Source organism: Mastomys coucha, unplaced genomic scaffold, assembly GCF_008632895.1.
Source record: "Mastomys coucha isolate ucsf_1 unplaced genomic scaffold, UCSF_Mcou_1 pScaffold18, whole genome shotgun sequence".
Classification (NCBI taxonomy): Eukaryota; Metazoa; Chordata; class Mammalia; order Rodentia; family Muridae; genus Mastomys; species Mastomys coucha.
The window spans coordinates 72712385-72720190 of NW_022196900.1; the positions used below are offsets into that span (position 1 = coordinate 72712385).

Consider the following 7806-nt stretch of genomic DNA (forward strand, 5'->3'; position numbering starts at 1 on the left):
GAAGGATCCTTTGTGTCTCGTGTCCACTCCATATTGCTTCTTATCCTTCTGAACTCTGCCATTGTAGATTCATTTTGCTTTTTTTCTAGAGTTCATGTAAATGTAACTAGATACTATAGACGCTGATCGCTTTCACTCTGCATGCATTGGAGGGTCTCTATGTTTTTACATATATCTGAAAGTATTTTTATTGCTCAGCAGTATCCAGCTGCATGCCTGAACCAATACATGTACCCATCTGTTGATATGCTTTGGAATTATTTCGACTTTTTTTTTTTTTTTTTTGAGACAGGCTCTCACTATGTAGCTCTGGCTGTCCTGGAACTTGAAATATAGGCCAGGTTGGTGTTGAACTCAGAATCACCTGCTTCTGCCTCTCAAATTCTGGGATTAAAGGTGTGGACCATTATACCCTGCTTATTTATGTTTTGGTGCATGAAGAAAGCTTTATGTGTATGTGTTCCTGTGGATATGTTTTTACATCTCTCAGTAAGTATGTATGTATTACCCATATGATTAAAGGGGCTAGCAATTCGTGTATTGTTCTCCAAGATGGCTGAGTAATGTTTGCATTCCCTTCAATGTACAAGAATCCCAGTTGACCTTCATCCCTATCAACACTTGGTATTGTTGGTCTTTCACATTTTAGCCATATTGACAGATTTGTCATGGTAGCTCATCGTAGTCTGAATTTCTGTTTCTCTGGTGTAACTTTCTTTTCATGAAAGTTTTGTTTTCTAAGTTCATAAGGAATTTCAACTCAGACACATTACAATGATACTCAGTGTTCAGCTGAAGATTTTAAAGTAGTTCTTACACAGGAAGAAATGTCATATAGCCAGCTGAAGTGGAAGGGACAATAGGCCATGTTGTTCTAGGTTACACAGAAGTTAAATGACCAAGAATGAGCCTGCTTTCTCACCTCCAAAGTAGCATCAGCCAGGTGCCATGTGCAGGGCCTGGAGGCATATCCGCTGTCTTGATGTGTGTCATGAACCTGGCCACTATCCTGGAGACCATCAACAACTATTTGCTACAGAGAGTTGGTAGTTGTGCGTGTACTGTCTTTTATTAGCTTGAGCAAGTAGAACATTAATGGCAGAATGCTCTCTCCTGAGGACAGACAAGCTTGAGAACACAAATTGGGGGCACAGCTTTGGTCCTCTGTATACTTCTAGAAGATGCATAGGTTGAGCAAGGAAGCCAGGAGGCTAGAAACACTGGAGAGTCTGCTGCCTTGTGAAGCTACTCATCCATTTTGCTTTGGGTTTTTTTCTTTTCTTTTCCTTTCTTCCTTTCTTCCTCTCTTCCTTCCTTCCTTCCTTCCTTCCTTTCTTTCTTTCTTTCAACAAATGGTGGATTGCTCTGGTTTTTTTTTTTTTTTCTTTTTTTTTTTTTTGTTTTTTCCAGACAAAGTTTCTCTGTATAGCCCTGGCTGTCCTGGCACTCATTCTGTAGACCAGGCTGGCCTTGAACTCAGAAATCCATCTACCTCTGCCTCCCAAGTGCTGGGATTAAAGGCCTGCACCACCATGCCCCACCATTGCTCTGGTTCTTAAGCTGTGTGCTGCAGACATCACCCTGGAGGCTGGTGAAATGCTCTTAGCCTCACTTCCAGAGGAACCTCGGGTCCTCTTCCAGAACTGACTTTTCTAAGGAGCACATGGAGACACCAGCCCCTCCTCTGAAAGTCATACATTAGAGCAAAGCCCTTCCCATCCCTGCAAGTGCTGATGGTGAGGCTGGGATAAGAATGTGGAAGTTATTTCATATGTGGGGTTCTGAGCTTAGCCTTCCCTAGTAAAGAACAAAGGCAAAAATGGGAGTACAGTTATATGGAAGTGAATTGGAGCAGGTTATGAAATCTCCATAAATGGACATATTTACCATCAATAAGTTTTCTAAAACCCAGTCAGGTATGGGCAATTATCACTTCCTTTTTACAGGGGAGGAAAATGGAAGAGGCCATCTTGCCTAGACTCATGCAGCCCAGTGAGAAAGCAGGAATTAGGGTTCACACATGCTACCCAATGATTTTTGCTCTGCTCCTGGAAAGCACCAGAATGTCCCCGCTAGGAATTCTGTATTCGCAGCAAGCTGCATAGATGTCTGAACTATCTACTAAGTGGAAGTCCCGACCTCCCTTACCACTTGGAGCTGTTGTAAAATGAACGGAATCAATATTATGAAGAGTTTAGGTCTAACAAATTTGTTATAAACCCATCTGCCCATCAGAGGTGCTGGCAGACCGAACTCCTCCAGGGGTGGAAGCTCAGAGATGGTACAGCACCTGAAAACACTGCAAACCCGGGACTCTGGAGGGCGGATGACATAGGCCCTGGTAGTGGAGGAGTCTATGCTCTCTTGCCTACCCGGGGACCAAACTCCAGACTCACTCCCTGGTTCCTCACCTCCCCACCCCTGCCCCACCCCCCACCGAGGCGCTCCGAATTTCCTGCCCGACGGAGGCCGGGCTCCGGGCGGGTGGAGGAGGGCTGGCATTTCCTGGCCGCCGCGTCACTGGCTCAGCGGTGCTCGGACAAAGCGCTGACCGACAGGCACCAGATGCTATTTCAGGCGGCGCCCGGCTTAGCGCGCAGTTTCCGTTTTTCCACCGTCGGAAACAGGGAACGGGGAGCCTGCCTACGTCACAAACCCCCAGTCTCAGGCGGGAGTCCAGGGCCCAGGGGAGGCAAGGCCCAGGTGTTAGAAACGGGGAAGGGGCAGACGCTGCCCCCGCACCTTCTATCCAACCCTACTCCTTAACCGTCCTTGGAAACACCGGAGAAGGCCATTTCACACCCAGGAAAATGATCCAGCCGTCATTGGTCAAAACCTCCCCAAGCCCATAAACCTCGAGACATCCTCAACCCGATTCCCTTTCTCCTGAAGTAACCAATCTGTCCCAGACATCCAGAAATCCAAGATTTCCTGGATTCTTCTATTTACCTTATTCTCCGTCATAGTTCTTCCAAACTCAGTCTTATATACCCCGTGCCCTCTCTTCCATCTCCTGGAAGAAAGATTCGAACACGTTCTAACCTCTTCCCTGGTCTAGGCAGTGGTCCCAGAACATTCAGCCTTCACCTCCCTGCTCCCTACGCCAACTACAGCTCCCTCCCCCCCTACCATTTCAACCCAAGAGTTTTCAAAGAAAGCAAAACTGATCTCACATAGGACAGCAAGCCCTTGTGTAAATAAAGTGGTAAAAACAAAAGCTTCAATTCCTCCACCCATACTGTACCAGTTTTCTGTTTCTTACGTTAGCTTCCTCCTCTTTCTGCTTCAGCCCTTGGTTCAGGACGTCTGGCTTTCTCGGGAAGCATGCCCAGTTAACTCACATACAATCCAGGAATACATGGCCTCTTTGTGCAGGTTTTAGGAGATGTCTAGAGACTTGTCCCTGAAGCACAAGGGGAGTGGGTTCACTATCACAGCTACATGCCTTTCACCTTTTCTAAACCAAGAAAGGCAAGGGCTTTGTGGGTCGGGGTGGGAGTCTTTTTCTCGGGCCATGGGTGGCCCTTTCACTAGGAGATTCCGTGGAAGTTGCCTGTACATACAGCACAGCTGGACTTTCATCAAAGGTCACAGAGGAACAGATAGGTTCCTGAACTACACTTTATTTCCGGTATTGGTCCTGACATCTAGGAGGGACAGAACTCAAACAGGAGCTACTCTTTGGAATTAGCTCTTGACTGGGTCTCAGTCTGTGACTGAGTCCAGAGCTACTAGAAGGTCAATGCCCCTTGGGATGCTAGCTATACGTTTGGTCAAGTTACATTTCTTTGCCACCTAATTTTCTTTAATATTCTTAATTTCTGTATGGCAACCAGACAAATGCATATGATATCTTATTAGCTCCCTACCACCCACTTTTTACATTATTTTTATGTATACGAAACTTTGTAATTTAAAATTATTATTATTATTATTATTATTATTATTATTATTATTATTAATTTAGGCTTTTTGAGAAAGGGTTTCTCTGTGTAGTCTTGGCTGTCCTGAAACTCCATATGTAGATTATTGGGCTGGCCTCAAACTCATAGAGATCTGTCTGCCTGCCTCAATGAGGGCTAGGATTGAAGGTGTGTGCATTTATTCTTTGAGAATTTTATAAAATGTATTTTGATCATATTCAGGTGTATCTCCAGTTCTTAGAGATGTTTAATGAAAACCAAACTGTAGAGTTCAGAGAAACAATGTTTCAGTACCAAGATTAAAGAGTGTGTTAAGGAAGATGGGGGCTCGGGATGAGGGCTGTTTTGTAGTGGTTTTTTTTTTTATTGTTTGTTTTGTTTTTGTTTTTTAATCTACCCCGAGAGGCTAGAGAGGTGGCTCAGTGATTAAGAGCATTGGCTGCTCTTCTAGAGGACCTGGATTTGATTTCCAGTATATATATGTTGGCTCACAAACTCCTGTTCCAGGGGAGCTAATGTGTTCCCCTTCTTCTAGTATCTGGACACAATACACAGACATGAATACAGGCAAAACCAGGGGCCACACCCTTAATGATTCCCCTTATCAAGAAGTGTTCAACTGTCAATAATAGCTCTTAAGTTAGTGGTGGAGCCTCATGAGCCCCCTCACCTCTCTTGGCTAGAATCTTGACTGGCTTGATCCTGAGCAGGCGACCAGAGTTGTGAGTTATCAGTGCATTGGTCCTGTTTGGACCAGAAGATAGTTTCACTCTGGTCCTCCCTTACTGGCTCTTACTATCTTTTTCTTCTCTTCTGCTTCTCACTATGTACCAGTGGCTGATCTGGAGCTCTATGTTGTAAACCAGGCTGTCCTTGAACTCATGGATATCCACCTCTCTCTGCCTCCCAAACACCACGTGTCCACCACGGTCTCACTCGTGTACTCCAAAATGGCAAAGAATTCTGCTATGTTTGCCCTTATCTTCTGGATGATAGGATTACAGCAGCCAGTGTCCACCATCACAAAAAGAAAAACCCAGATACTCTTCAGCCCATTGGGTTCCTACAATGAGCTGTACCTATGGGCTTCAGTGCCAGACTTCTTTCAAATCAGGCGTCTGTCCCTCACTAGAAATTTAACATTGAGTTAAATTGACACAGCCCTGCCACCCACTCTCCCCACTCAGTTTTCTCACCTGTAAATTAGGAATAATAAAAGCACCAATGGGGAGACGTTGGATGAAGGGCGAGTAGTAAAGGTGCCCTAATGATATCCAATTGTATGGTAATTAAAAAAAATAAAAGCACCATGAAACCGGGTGTTGTGGCGCACGCCTTTAATCCTAGAACTCCAGATGCAGAAACAGGTGGATCCCTGAGTTCGAACAAAGACAACCTGGTCTACAGAAAGAGTTTCAGGACAGCCAAGGCTTCCCAAGACAAACCCCATCTCGGAAAATTACAAATCAAAAGAACAACAGCAAAAACCAAAAAGAGAAAGAAGAGGGCCAATTTCGAATTTGCTAATTTACACACTTGGTTATTTTTATTTTTGCAGTGCTGAGAATTGAATCCTTGGCCTTGCACAGGAGACAGGCAAGCCCTCAAGCTCCGGTGTGTCTCCAGTCCTCAGGTGTTTAATGAAAACCAAACTGTAGCGTGCAGAGAAACAATGTTTCAGTACCAAGATAAAAGAGTGTGTTAAGGAACATGGGGGCTTGGGGATGGGGGATGTTTCGTAGGTTCTGCTTTCATCCTGAAACCAAGCCTAAGGGACATTTTCATCTCTCTATTGACATCTGTTCTGTCCCCCTACCCCCCGTAGAGCTCCTTATCTTTGAGCAATTCCAGTTTTAGAGCGGTCAGGGGCCAAAGCTGATGAGGGCCAGCGATGTGTTGGGATACGGGAATAAGAGAAACAGACACGCTGGTTTTGGAGAAGACAGGAGAAAGAATGAAGGAGGGTTGGGAATGGTTCGGGAGACACTTAAGAGGCTAGACAACGGCCAAAGCCGCTGAAGAAACCTCTGGAAGGCGGAGATCTAAGTGGGGTTCTTTGTAGGGAGTGGGAATCCCTAAAGGCCAGGGGTGGGGAACGGGCTGGACCCGCCGGGTCCCAGCGAACGCGCTCAGCCCTCTCCTCTGCGTATTCCTGGACCAGCCCAGCGCCGCAACCCGTCCCCGCTCCCTCTGGAGAAATTGCCAAATTAAAATGAATCATTTGGCCCATAATGGCCGAGGCGCTTATCGGGGGCGGGCGGGCCCGCGGCAGCGCCTTATCTCCGCGGCGCACGCGGCCGGTGCTAACGAGGCCGGGGGCGGGAGCCGGATTAGAGCGCGCGGCGAGGCGCGGGCGGGGGCTGCCCAACATGGCCACGCGCGCCCCCAGGGCGCAAAACGTGAGCATCCCAGCCTTCTTCTCAGGGACGGGAGACAGCCGCCTCCCGTGGAATTGTCCGTCCGTTTCCTCCGTCCTTCCCCATGCGCACTACAGCTTCGGCTCCCTCTTCCCGGGGGGGGGGGGCACTTTCCACGACGCCCCTCCGCTGCCCCTCCCGCCGGGGAGACTCTCTTCCTTCCTTCCCCTTTTCCCCTTGCGCAATAGACAGAAAAGCGCAAGGCGCTGGCGGCTTCCATTGCTTCTGGGCGGTGTGTGCGGGCGGCCGGGTTGAGAGTGCTTGCGTGAGCGGCAGGCTGCGGTGGCTACTCCCCGCGTGGGCTTTTGGCGAGAGGTCGTGTGCGGGAGTGTGAAACCCTGCGCTGTCTGGGTGTGGAGATTCCGACCCCTCTGCGTTTTTATTCGTTGTATGTAAATTGCCCCGTTTCTTTTCTCCACAAGGTCGGTCCGGTGTGTCGCAGTGTGTGGCCTTGGACAAAGTGTTAGGGGGGCTTCGTTATGCCGGGCGGGTGTGATTCCCACCCTGTGAGGTTGTGTGTCTGCGAGCGTTTGTGTGTGACTGATGTCGCTGTGTCATGTTGGACAGTATGCCGGTCTGCCTACGCCGGCTGGTGGGACAGAGCTGGCTTGTGTTCATCTGCTTCCCTCCTCTGGGGCTGGACCATGTGTGGTCCTGTCCACCAAGAGTCCTATGCCTGTGTGCCTGTGTCCTTTAGAGGTGCGTTTGCAAATCGCTGGGGGCGGGAGTGGGGGGGGAGGGCGAGCGAAAGATCGCGGCGCTGGTGGGGGCGTCGGCATGGGGGCGGGGAGCGGGATTTCACATTTTATTCCAAATTATGATGTATTCGGGAGCCAGTGTTGGCTCGGATGGGCAGACAGAGCCCAGTGGGCGGCAGCTCTGTCCGGAGGCTGTCTGTGCCTTGGTGTTGCGGGGTCCCCTGGTGTGTGCGTGGGGGATCTTCTAATTTGGAAGATGAGCTGCGCTCGCTGAGGCCAGCGTCTTCCCTCCCGCAGCGCCGGGCCTGGATTCGCGCTGCGCCTGGGTTTCGCCTATTTCTGGTCAGTTTCGCGGGTGCGTCCGCGGCGGTTGGGAGAGAGGCCGGGAAGGACAATGGGCACACTTTCCAGGTCTGGTGCCAGGGGTGGGGGTCCTCGGGACCGTCCCGGGGGACATTTTCTCAGTCCCTCCCCCATCCCGGTGGGGGGGTCAGACCCCCTACCGGGGTTAGCTGCCCTTGGAGGCCGCTTACGTTGGAAGGTCCGCTTCAGGGCCACCTTAGTTGGACAAGAAAGGATCGCGTTTTCCCCTTTGACTGCGGTTGTTAATACCTTCGTCATCATCACCATCACCATTAATACCCGTTTTAAATTAAAACAAAAAGCTCACCAGCTAGACCCTTTAGCTTCTTTGGAGGGAGAACAAAGCAGTCCTGTCTTAGGCCCCTCCCTAGCTGTTTCTCTCTCTCTCTCTCTCTCTCTCTCTCT

The 7806-nt window shown here is 49.1% G+C and overlaps 1 protein-coding gene across 3 annotated transcripts in view; it reads left to right on the forward strand.

Annotated features, from left to right (window-relative positions):
* The first annotated feature begins 6230 nt into the window (after nt 1-6230).
* Tal1 (TAL bHLH transcription factor 1, erythroid differentiation factor) overlaps nt 6231-7806 on the forward strand; it is a 15129-nt gene continuing 13553 nt past the window's right edge. Inside the window, exon 1 of one of the 3 annotated variants that reach the window (XM_031378231.1) lies at nt 6231-6322. The gene's annotated coding sequence lies outside the window, so the exon portion shown is untranslated. Of the gene's footprint in view, nt 6323-6762; nt 7040-7155; nt 7381-7806 lie in introns of those variants that run through there. The other 2 variants (XM_031378234.1, XM_031378232.1) reach the window with 2 other exon arrangements.